Here is a 13,122-nt window from a genome sequence, read left to right as displayed (position 1 = left end):
GGCGCGTGCAGTGATGCGCGCGCTCTTGAACACAATGTCGTTGCGGTTGAGATAACATGTAAAGGCATAAACTAATGTAATGCAAGAGAATGATCTGCATGGATATAAGTTTATACACGCGCTCACCTCAGAATAAGAGAGAGGAAGTGTCCAAACCCGCAGCCACAAACATAAACACGGTCCAAAGCTGACGACAATCTCCGGTCCTCTTCTGGAGACCTATGCTGGGTTTGTCCCGGTATATAGTGACGTTCTGATGCATGCAGCCCTAGTAGAGATATGCTGGGTTTCAGTTGGCAACTAGAAGAGCCAGTGAGCAGCATCAGTGCTGTCAGACTCAAAGCGGAGGTAAACACTAGGCATTATGGGAATCTGGAGGAGCAACGTGCTTTGTACACGCGGGGTAGAACATAGCGACATCTGCAGGGTGCAATTATATTGTTACATATGGACACAAAAGTATCTTCTTGGCACTAGTGTTTTTATGTAGACATGTTTCTATGGTAATAATGCCATGGTGTAGAGTGCCCGTGGTTGCAGAATATGGGTGTTTCTGCAACTACAGGCACTTTAAGTCCCAGTAGTGAATTTTTAGATGACTGTTCACTATTTGTCTACTGATGCATCATTATACACACTTTGACAAAAAAAAAAAAAAAAAAAATCAACTAGTTAATGAATGAATGAATCAAAAATATGATTTAATGAAAATTGATGAAATATGTACACGTCCAAACACTATTTTTGCTTATGTCCTACAACTGTGCTCTCAATTTGATAATTTTGTACATTTTAAATAAATTATGGTTTCATATAAATATTACTTTATATCGTTCTTTTTTAAGACACTTATATATATTATTATTATTATTATTATTCATCTAAATGCATTTGTCTTACACTTTTGAGTCCTTACACTGAAAAATACTTAATATGCATTTGTTTGAAGCCTAACAAATCTAGTTTTTAGGGAAACAGAAATGATCATTGTGAGCTCAAGGATGACAGATTGGGCCACCCACATTAGGTCATTCACAAGATTAGAAAAATAAGATAAAGATAATATTTTATTGTATGTGGAGTGGACCAGTCAGCTTAGTATGTATTTTGAACTATATTTTTAAAATGATTTATATTACTGATGAATATATGTTCGGTCAAAACTGATTAACCAGACCTTGCTAGCTTTCAGTTATCAGAAATATTATAGCAAATATTTAATTTCTGGAACATTTTCCACAGTGTTTTGGCAGCAACCTCATGTTGCACTAGAGACAAATTCAAAGTTTATAATGTATGTTAAATTGATCAGCCACAACATTAAAACCACTGGCAGGTGTAAATATCATTTTTTTTAATATATATATATTATTACAATGGCACCTACCAAGGGGTTGGGTATATTAGGCAGCAAAGTGAACCGTCAGTTCTTGTGTTCCATGAGTTGGAAACAGAACAAGTTGAAAGATCCGAGTGACTTTGACAAGGGCAAAATGACGATAGCTAGACAACTGCATCAGAGCATCTCCAAAACAGCAGGTCTTGTGGGGTGTTTACAGTAGGTTAGTCCTTACCAAAAGGGGTGCAAGGACAAACAGGTGAAATGGCGTCAGGGTCATGGGTGCCCAAAATTCATTGATGCACATGGGGAACAAAGGCTCGGCTGCCTGTACGATCGCACAAAAGAGCTTTTGTAGCTCAAAAAAATTGCAGGAAAACTTAATGCATTGCTGACCATGATGGAAAGGTGTCACAAAACTTACCAACAGACCAGACATATCATAATGTTTTTTCTTCTCTCAAATCAACTTAGATCATTTATGTGGTTCAGATAACATTATATTTTTAGTTTCTGATTATTAAATCAATCTCCTGCATTGTATTACCTCAATTTTTCAATTTCAATGAACTTATAGTTTTAAGGCAACCAGGTTACTTCTTTTTTTTTTTAAACCAACAATCGGAGGAGGTAGTGTGATGCTCAGTGCTCTGCTGGGAAACATTGGGCATTGCCTTGTCCTCGATTGAGCATTGGATGTGCTTGATGAAAAAAAATCTGATCCATGGAGCCCCCACCTCACAACCTGAAGCCGCAGGACACGTTTAGAGGTAGAAGGCAGTTTTAGTATTGTGGCTGATCAGTGTATAATCCAAATATTACGACAATCGAAAACTATATATATAATCATGGCATTTTTGCAACCCTAGATGATACCATTCATCTACAATAAGATGACAGAAATGCAGAGATGTAATGAGAAAAGACTCAGACAGACATGAAGAGTTATGGGGAAAAAAATAGCATTAGCCTAAAGAAAAAAAGAGCAGATAAAGAGTGTCTCCAACTGAACATTCAGAAAAGAAGACAGAGGAGGATAAACAAAAGAAACAAAACTAAATACTGAAGGACTCAAATGAGTTTCTTGTTACAATAGAAATTCATTAACGTATTTGTTTTTTTGTGTTTTTTTTTTTAAACAAGAAAATCAGTTTGACACAGTTTTACTAACTGTTTCAACAAAATACCTTCTGTTTTTGTCTGTTACTGTTTTTCTGTAACCTATTGTTAAGGTTACATTATTAACCATTACATTATTGCCATTAAACCCCTTTAAGCAGGTGGGGCCCAAATGGGTCTGACATAAATTGCCCAATTAAAACCCATGCAGTACCCTTACAGGTCCCACTATCTAAGGTCAGCATCTATTTTTTTTTTTTTTTAAATGGCATAAAGAAATTCATAAAATGCCCTAATTTTAAATTACATTTTTAATATCAGTATTTCCAAAAATGAACAAATCTTGAAAATAACAAATAAGATATTTTAAAAAAGTAAGCCTTTTCCGGATCAAAATCTTAAAAACAACTTTTAATTTTGTGTACATTTTGGAATGTTGTTGAATCACAAAATGAAATTCACACACACTTTGAGACTTTACGCTGATCATCCCAAAAGTACAGAATCAATTTTGTCTTTGTGTGCTCTTTTCCTAATTTAAAACTTTTGTCCTTTGGTAAATGCCTGCTGTTCAACAAATCACTTTTGAGTTTGATTGAGTTTGATTATAAGCAGTCTATTGTCAGCTGAGCATCTGTGATTTGGTGTAATTATGCATAAATGCATATTAGATTGCTATTATTATAATCGACAAACTCTTTAACCTGGAAAAAAACTTGCAGAGAAGGTTTGTTTTCTTCAGCAAGAAAGCCTGTTATGTTGAATCAAGCTATATGATGATAATCATACATGCTATTTAAAGAACATATATTTCCGTTATTTGCAGAAATGCCTTCCCTGTATTATAAATGTGGAGTATACAAAGAGCCACACTGTATAATTAATTAACTCAAAACTAAAACCATTAAAAAAAACTTGAAACTGAAATAAAAATTAATAAAAAAACAGCATACTTATTTATAAAATAAACAACTAATAAAATGTGACATACACAACAAATTTACTAAAACTAAAATTAAAATACAATAATAATAATTCAAAATATTTATAAAAACTATCATAGTAGTTTTTGATGAAAACATTCCATGGATTTTTCTCCATATAATGGACTTCAATGGGAACCAAACGGTTCAAGGTCCAAAAAACAGTTTCAGCGCAAACTGTTCAAAGGGCTTTAAACGACTCCAGACGATGAATGAGGGTCTTATCAAGCGAAACGTTCGCTCATCGAAAAAAAAAAATAAAGTTTAAGTTTTATAAGTTCAAATGCATGCCTTGCTCAGTGCTTCGATGCACGTTCGTGACTCTCCTGTTTGAACTTGTTCATCAAGGCAGTAAAGAAACACCCTAAACACAACTGAGAGCAGACAAGGAGTGCAGGAAAGGGAACAGCTTAAATAGTGACTCAAACAAGGTAATTTACGTATCTAACACAGCTGAAAAAAAAAACAGAACAAAAAAAGTAGGACCATAGACAAACATGAATAGACTGAAAACAAAACCCAAACAGACTAAACTGAGCATAACTGTGACAAAACGCCTCCGCTGGAAAGGTACGTCCACACGCTGTAAGGCGGACGAGGGGCCAAGGAAGGATAGGAAGCCAGAAGAAGCTTCGCCAGAAGAAACCAGGGTGGCATTAAAGGAGGGAGGAGAGGATAGGAGGAGTGGCCAGGTGAGAATCCAAAGTACAATCAGGATGAAAGCCCAAGGTGGAGTCGAAGGAGAGAGAAGCCTAGGCAGTGCCGACAGGCCGAGGTGGAGTGATGGGAACATTGGCTGGCGGCAGAGCCAGGGGGATCTTCTTGGCTGCGCGGAGCTGGAGAGAGGAAGAACTGAAGCCCCGTCCATACTACTGCGTTTTCGTTTAAAAACAGAGAATTAATACGAATACGATCTCCGTCCGCACCACCGTTTTATCAGTGTATCTCCGTCCACATTAAAACGACTGAAAACGTAACACAGTCTCATCCCAAGATGTCATACAACTGAAGCTTTTGACCATACGTCAACATCCGCCATTTTAGGGTACCCGTAAACGTCGGTTAGATGACGATCCTGGGGCGTCATCCAACTGACGCTTTACCTTTAACTTCAGTTAGGTTACGAGGTAGGTTTAGGTCTGGGGTAGGGTTAGGATTCGATAACGTCATCTAACCGACGTACCCTAAAACGGCGGATGTTGACGTATGGTCAAAAGCACCAGTTGTATGACGTCTTGGGATGAGACTGCGCTGGAAAACGCGGATCACGTGACCACTCACCAACACTGGGCATGCGCGTGCCGGTGTAAACAGTGGCTGGCGAATCATGGAAGGATACGCCATGACTGATCACAACTAATCATAGAGCCGAGCGTCAGCCTCTGCGTCCTTGTTTCAAAACTCCTCCGTTTCAACGCATTCTCACCCCAAGGCGTCACCTTTGACCATGCTTCAATATTTGACATTTTAGGCGCCCTTTAGCGTCACTTACATGACGCGATCCTACGGCGTCCTCTAACTGACGCTAAAGGAAAGCGTCAGTTAGAGGACGCGGTTAGGCTTAGGTGTGGGGTGGGGGTAGGGTACACGCGATCCTAGGGCGTCATCCAACTGACGCTAAAGGGCGCCTAAAGCGTCACATATTGAAGCATGTCCAAATGCTTCCCAAGGCGTCAGTTAAGTGACGCCTTGGGGGTGAGAATGGGCTGTCCGTTTTGTCTCGTCTACACTAAAACGCAGTGTTGTAGTACTCGAGACTCGGACTCGTCTCGGACTCGGTCTCGAGACCATATTTTAATGGTCTTGGTCTTGTCATGGACTCGTGTGCATTTGGACTCGGAATTGACTCGTACTCGAACATTTTTTTTTTAGGACTTATTCCCGAGTCCACTCGAGTTCAATTCAAAATATTTTTCATGATTATTAATGTATGTTAATAAAATATTTATTTAAATTGATTGACGTGCCCAGTGATTGGGGAATTTCTAGTTCGCAACTGCGCATGACAAATTGTAATAAAATTACTTTTAACACCACCTACTATGTGGCCTTTTTACCCTAAACTGATCATATTTTTTAAACTCTAAGTAAATTCAGTAAAAAAAATTTAAAAAAAAGGATTTCTCTAAGTTAATAAAAGTAAATTAGGTAATCAACCCTCTCTGGTCTCGGTCTCGACTCGGACTCGACCGCCTCTGGTCTCGGACTCGACTCGGACTCGACTCTCTATGGACTCGGTCTTGACTCGGACTCGACTCTCTCTGGTCTCGGTCTCGACTCAGACTCAAGTGAGGTGGTTTCGACTACAACACTGCTAAAACGCCCTCCGGACTTTCAAAACGCAAAACGGAGCTGCAGCGTTTCCAAACTTCTCCGTTTTAGGTCTTCGTTTTTCCCGTTTTAGTCTGGACGGGAGGTGCAAACGTAGCAAAAGGTCTCCGTTTTTAAACGAAAACGCAGTAGTGTGGACGGGGCCTGAGGCAAATTCACACAACACAGTGGTGTTGGAGAAGTCGAGGGGCTAAAGGGAACTAGTTTGGGGGAGGAGGCGGGAGAGGGAGGCTGGGCGGGAACTGAAGAGACACGGTAGACTCTGAACTGGGAGAAATCAGCTGGGATAAAGGAGACTTTGAGCGGGACTAGCGGGGATGATAGAACCAGGAAAGCTTCCACTTCCATTTCCTTAAAAATTTTGGTAGTGGTCAGCTTCATACCTTGTACTCCACAATGTTATATGCCGTTGCTGGCTCACACACCAGGTCAAAATCACTGTGGAGCTTGGGCTCTGCGGCAATGATAGGCTCAGCTCTCATTTCGGGCTTTGGCTTGTGGATTGTGGCAGGTTTAAACCCTCAATCTGCACAGGGCTCTGGCTTCATGTTTATGGGGGTGAAGGCTGGTTGGGCTCTGAATTTTGCAAGGTGGGGCTGGATGATGGTGTTGTTCTACTCTTCAGTTTTGCACACAGTAAACGAGGATTTGTCCACCCACAACAAAGTTGATGTACTCCTCTAAACTCCAGAAGGTATCCCCCCCAGGAAGCAGATGTCCTCGTCTAACACAGTCTCATCCCAAAAAGTCATATAACTGACGTCTTGAGACGTCTTTTGACCATATGTCAATATCCGCCTTTTTAGGGCCCCCTTAAACGTTGGTAGATGGCGATCCCGGGCCGTCATACAACTGACGCTTTACCTTTAACGTCAGTTAGGTGACGGGTTAGGTTTAGGGTTAGGTTTAGGTCTGGGGTAGAGTTAGGATCCCATAACCTCATCTACAGACGTTTAAGGGGGCCCTAAAAAGGCGAATATTGACGTATGGTCAAAAGACGTCCCAAAACGCCAGTTATATGACGTCTTGGGATGAGACCGGGTTGCCACACCAAAAAACTTGCATGAGGGTGAGGTCAAACAAATTTCTCTAAAATTCTGCCACACTGAAAATAATGAAAAATTTCAGCTTCTAACAGGGGCAACATTGATCGCTGGTTTATCCATTTTTGGAGGTCTGGTGAATCTGTCATGGTTTAGGTGCACAAAGAAGACGAAAAGACAAGGACGGTCAAATAGTAATATCTATTTCAATAAACTTCAAGAAAAGCAAACAATACAATGAATCTGGGATGTAACAGTGTGCACCTTAACACAAACAACATCATATAATGAACAGAATAAAGTCTCAAATACACCCAAAAAAACTAAATGCAAACAGGTGCGATTTAATTAATCATATAGCCCTAATGAATTTTCTTTTCAACCAAGGAACAAATGCAAATATAATATAGGAAACAGGAACAAAGATAGACAAGTCCTTGAAAACAGACTAAAGTAAGCAGACTAAGCATACATACACACACCATGGTTATAAACATTAGCTGATAAGGTGTAAACAATGAAACGATGAATGTGTATTACATGCATTTTTATTCCAGAGAGGCATTCTTACACTCAGCACGGATCATGCGGCACATAAACACTGTTAATTCTGGTAGCCTTTGCTTCTGTGCTATGTAATTAATCATCACAAAGTTTTTTTTTAAAACCATAAACATAGTGAATCTAATGTAGCTCTGAAATAGAGCAGAGAGCACAAGGCCAACAAGAAAAAGCTCCTCAAGTCCTGAAAGGATCACACCCCTCATGATTTATTGCTCTTCTGTGTTCCTTATTTTTGTAGCGGCTGCGAAAGTGTTAATAAAAAAACTTTGTTTTATTAATGATTATTGATCATGAGCTTTTAAGGCTGAAAAAAATGTATACCTTAAAACTCTCTCTTTGACAACAGCTCCCACATCAAAGGTGATCATGTACTATATTTATATAAATACTGTATAAAAAGAACAACATTCTTCTGACTGTATCTTCTGCAGCAGAACTATTTTATGCATTGTGATTTCAAAAGAGGTTCCTCTGTGGTTTATGGTGTGAAATCACAAGGATTAAGAGACGGATTCAATAAAAAAATTTAGAAAAGTTGGGAAAAAATATGGAGACACAAAGACTTTTTTGAGCGCATACAATTGTTCTCATTTGTCATACAAATGCACAGACAATACTGCACTGAGGCTGGACTATGAACAGCAAACAATTAATCTTCAAACCAATTAACATGATTCAGTATCATTATAAGCGTACTGGGAACAAATGCATGGACAAATGCATGCAAATTGTATGGCAGCACAAAAAAATCATGTTATCATATTATGTGTTTTTTGTCATACTTTTTCCTAAAAACAATTAAAACCAGATACATTGACAGTACTTGAGCACCAAAGGTTTTCAACTTCTTGTCTAAGTGACAAATTGTTTTTCCCCCCACATAAATCTGACAAAATCTAGCAACAAAACAAACAACAACAACAACAACAACAAAAACATTTGCTGGTGGGGGTCAGAAAAAGTTATCTTTCAAGTTTAAGTAAATGTAAAAATGTGTCTTGCAGTGTGTCGACCTTTCGATGTTGGCCGTGGATTCAGGAAACAATGATTCATTATTTTGCATGCACTCCACTCCAAGCGTTTCATTTCAGAAGTTTTATTTCTAACACATTTCTAAATTAAGTTTAGAATTTCAACAAACGAGAAATCCAAACCAAGTTAACGAAGTGGTCAAAAAACTGTGAAAAACCACCATTTCCAAATCCAAACATCTGTTATTTCATGTGACTTCCCACTCCGCCCACACACGATGACATATACCTTTCTAACCCAACAGGTGCCTGATAATTAACTAAATAAGTACATAAATACAAATATAAATATGAATATACTAAATAATACTAAACAAATACATAAATTATAATAAATAAACTCCAATACAATACTTCTAGAAAAACGCCTACAACATGCAGTGTTTGGTCAGAAGCAACATGGTCGGTCAAGTGCAATATCACAACATTTTTTTCATGAAAACACGTGCGTTTATAAGGTTATGAAAACTTTGTTCAGGAAAAAAAACATGCCTGAGGTACAAAACTAGAAAATCACTAACTGAACATACAGAGGAAGAGAAGTTGTGTATGTGGTGTGTAGGATCCAGTTTTTCAAGGAAAATACTGTATTCCCCCTGGCAAACAAAACATCAAACAAAATGTTTGATGGGTGGCAGTGTTACTGTGTGAGATACTGGATACAAGCATCTCTCAATAACTTTTTGAGGTGTAATTGTGTGCGTGTGTGTGTGTGTGTGTGTGTGTGTGTGTGTGTGTGTGTGTGCGTGTGTGTGTGTGTGTGTGTGTGTGTGTGTGTGTGTGTGTGTGTGTATGCGTGCACAGGTTTATATTACATTTTGGGCTGTGTACACATCTGAATGCATGCTGACAGAATCTGACCTAATGTCCCCACAAGGGTATAAACCTGTGTTCACCTACATTGTGGTCCCCACGAGGGAAATGGATTACAAATTATCTTTTTTTTGGATGAAGAGTCCCCACAAAGATAGCGAAACCAAGTATGAGTGTGTGTTAAGATAATGGCCTCTTGCGTTGGTGTCCAGGTGCTCTGAGTAGGAACACAGATGCACTTAATAATGAACCCAAAAGGAGAAATAACTCAGAGAAAGAGAAAGAGTCAAGCCTGCATCGGCTGTCTGAGTGCTCATAAAGAAAAGGACACAGGAATAGTCCATTGGTTACCTAACCAAGTGAGCTTGTACTCAATCACTTTACTTCATCAGAGACTGAGGAATGCTGCAGTGAGCAGAAATCTGCACAAAATCAAAAAATAAAACCAAAAATAACTTTTCTTTCAATCAACTGATCTCAAGATGAGGTCAGTTCTCCTCAACTTTACAGGTGTCTTATCAAGAGTCTTTTTAATATATTTTGTTTAAAAAGTGTGCTTGTGATATATTTTAAATACACGTTACTACCTTCGATATTTAGTTTCTAATGAAATTTAATTAATGTTTTTATTCATACAGTATTTTCTTCTTGTTTAATGCATAAAAGAACAAAAACTAAAATTTGAATTAAAATAAAATTGAAATTAAATTAAAAATTCAAATTAAAAGAAAGACTGACTGAAATAAATATATGAAGAGTTCAGATGCAAAAGCCTCTAAGTGCCATTTGAAATTTTCTTCTAAAATGATCATTTTTATCAAGCTTGTATATTTAAGTTCAGTAATTTCACTTAAATGGCAATGAAGATTACCTATGAATTGCCATTTAAGTGAAATTACTGAACTTAAATATACAAGCTTGATAAAAATTACCATTCTAGAAGAAAATTTCAAATGGCATTTAGAGGCTTTTGCATCTGAACTCTTCATATTTTATAAACCGTCTTCTTATTTTATAGTGGGTATACATGCATTGATCCTAAAAATCATTTTAATGTCATGAAAATATTTTAATGTCATGGCTGATAACTCATAAATGGCTGATATCAATATTCGATACAATTTTTGTCGAAATAAGAACTAAGCGCTACAAATTAAAATCAACCAGTGAATTGAGGCATCTCACCCTTATAATATACAGTATAAAAATATTACTTTTGAGATTTGCTAAAAAAAACACCATTTAACCATGTTATTAAATTATTAGTGTTTTAAAGACGATCTTTGAGTGAATTTAAAAATAGCAGAAATGAGCACAAACAAGTAAATATAAAACAGCCCATACTGCCTTTATATAATAAAAATAATAAAAAACGATGGTTGGATATTAAGGATGGCTCAAATATTTTTGAAGAAAAAGATTGCAAAGCAGAGTGGCACTTTCTCAAAGGCAAGCTCTTAAAACTGAGGTAAATATATGAAAGAAATGGATCAAAGAATGATCACACCAAGGGTCCAGCTTTAACAAGTAAGGTTTACGTCGAGTGTGTTCTCTTTCTACCTTTGAGGAAAAACTCTGACAGATCAAACAGATGGCGGACAGGTCTTGTGATCACTGTCTGGAGAATGATTGTGGGTGTGCGAACAAATTATATATAGTAATAAAACAAGAAAAGTGTCATTAGCAAAATCCTTTCAGTGCACTGAAATGTTCGTTCCCTAAAAAGCCCCACAGAGTGCTGTAAAAACCAGGGAGCATCCATGCAAACTATGTTCCCTTTCTGGAAATTATGAAGCATTGACATAAAAACTCAATACACATCATGACACATGATAAATGTTATTTATAAAACCATCCATTTTTTTAACTATATTTCATACTTATAAACATAGATCTCTAGACACTGAGCATAATAAAACTAACTAAAACTAAATACTACAACTAACTATTTACAGCTGGAATGTTGCAAGGATATTTAACAATCAAAGTATTTGTACTTTTAAATTAACATTAACAATTGATATCAGAAAGATTTCAGTTTTTCTGTTTTTCATAAATACCAGTAGTGATGTTGTACAACTAGGATGTTGCATGTTGAATTTGTGTTTGCGATATACTGATTCAAGGCCTATGGGAGCTGATTGAGATGCACCCTCAATAGGCGGATATATCACTATCTTTGATGAGCAAAAAGAGTTGTTAAAATATTAGAGCATTCAACCTCATTTGACTGAGCAGTAAAGATCAGTACAAAAACGCAGAGAGCGGTGGTTGATGGAAACTATGTGCTGGGTGTCTTTGATTTATCTGATGATTGATTAAATAAAGTGTCAATTAAGACACAGATGTGGCAGGTGCTTTAAAGGCTCCAGTCCCCTGACATCTAATGGGTCAAGATGAAATATAGATTTTCCGATGAATTAATCTGAGTAATCTAATATTGATTCTTAAAATCCCATCAATCTTTCAATCACTACTGTTTTAAACATGTTAAAACATTTAAACAATGTAAAAAGGTCACGCAGTTTTATTAAAGTTATAATACTTTAAAGTAATTTGCATGTTCAGGAATATTTGCAAAAAAAATCATACATGTGGTGATGTTCACGTCATGCCTGCTACGCCAGAGACTGTTCACTTCATGCCTGCTACGCCAGAGACTGTTCACTTCATGCCTGCTACGCAGTTTGCAGTTTGTATGCTGTTCCATGTTCCAAGATCTAGTCAAGTTTGTAGTTTATGTTTATTATGTGTTTCATGCAACCTCGTGGGTTGTTTCATGTATTTTGGATTATCACCATTATATTAAACTGCAGTTGGGTCCTCTACATTGTTTTCATCTGCTTCCATGTCAGCATTGTTACATTGTGTTTCCTCATATTTAAAAATCATGTGAAACAAGAATTCATAGCTATACAATTTGAATGCTCTTAGTTACTCTGGTGTGCTAATTTATTTTTAGATATTTAGATATTTTACTCGTAAACAAATTCTACGGCTGCCAATAATTGCAATAGCACCTCATTGCCAACGCATTCTCACCCCAAGGCGTCACCTTTGACCATGCTTCAATAGTTGACGTTTTAGGCGCCCGCGTCAGTTAGAGGACGCGGTTAGGTTTAGGTGTGGGGTGGGGGTAGGGTACACGCGATCCTAGGGCGTCATCTAACTGACGCTAAAGGGCGCCTAAAGCGTCAGATATTGAAGCATGTCCAAATGCTTCCCAAGGCGTCAGTTAGGTGACGCCTTGGGAGTGAGAATGGGCTGTCATTGCAGTACACGAGATCCAGGGGGCGGAGTTGGATCCAGACTTAAAGGGTGGAGATGGGTAGGATTAGGGGTGGGATTAAGGATCAGGGGGCAGAGATGGGTAGGATTAGGGGTGGGGTTAGGGATCAAGGGCAGAGATGGGTAGGTTTAGGTATATGGAAGGTGGGAGGAGTTGGATCCAACTCCTCTCCTTAGATTTTGTGTTTCTGCAATGAGAGCCATCTCAATAATTGTGGCCAAGTTGTTTTGGATTTCAAGGTTAGCTTTTTGCTAATATATTGAATGAAAGATCAAAAAGATAAACAATGCAGATTTATTTTTACAGCCATCTTTTTTTTTCAAATTTATCAGGGGTGCCAATAATTCTGACTACAACTGTACAAAAAACAGCTAAGATAATTGTACAAATATGCCACATTTGTAGTATTGCAGGGTAATAATGATTGTTTGTTTACTAGCTGCTCTCGACAAGCAGACAGAAGCTGTGTGGGAGGACGGCGAGTGTCTAGAAAGCGACAGTATGTTCATTTGCAGAATGCTTTTACATAAAACAGACAGTCCCAGAAAAAAAAAACGTAGGTTGAACTGTAGATGGTTCTTGCGGAAACGTAACAGTTTTCAGCAGTCGT

At 37.8% G+C, this 13,122-nt stretch overlaps 1 protein-coding gene across 3 annotated transcripts in view; it reads right to left on the bottom strand.

Moving 5' to 3' along the window:
- The window catches only part of enox2 (ecto-NOX disulfide-thiol exchanger 2), a 297,189-nt gene extending 296,836 nt beyond the window's left edge, over positions 1–353 (bottom strand). For all 3 annotated transcript variants that reach the window (XM_089134788.1, XM_089134786.1, XM_089134790.1), the window contains exon 1: positions 127–353. The gene's annotated coding sequence lies outside the window, so the exon portion shown is untranslated. The remainder of the gene's footprint in view (positions 1–126) is intronic.
- Positions 354–13,122: the final 12,769 nt, after the last annotated feature.

Source organism: Pimephales promelas, chromosome 9 (genome assembly GCF_988280905.1).
Source record: "Pimephales promelas chromosome 9, fPimPro1.hap1.1, whole genome shotgun sequence".
In the NCBI taxonomy this organism is placed as follows: Eukaryota; Metazoa; Chordata; class Actinopteri; order Cypriniformes; family Leuciscidae; genus Pimephales; species Pimephales promelas.
This window is presented reverse-complemented; position numbering and strand designations above follow the sequence as displayed.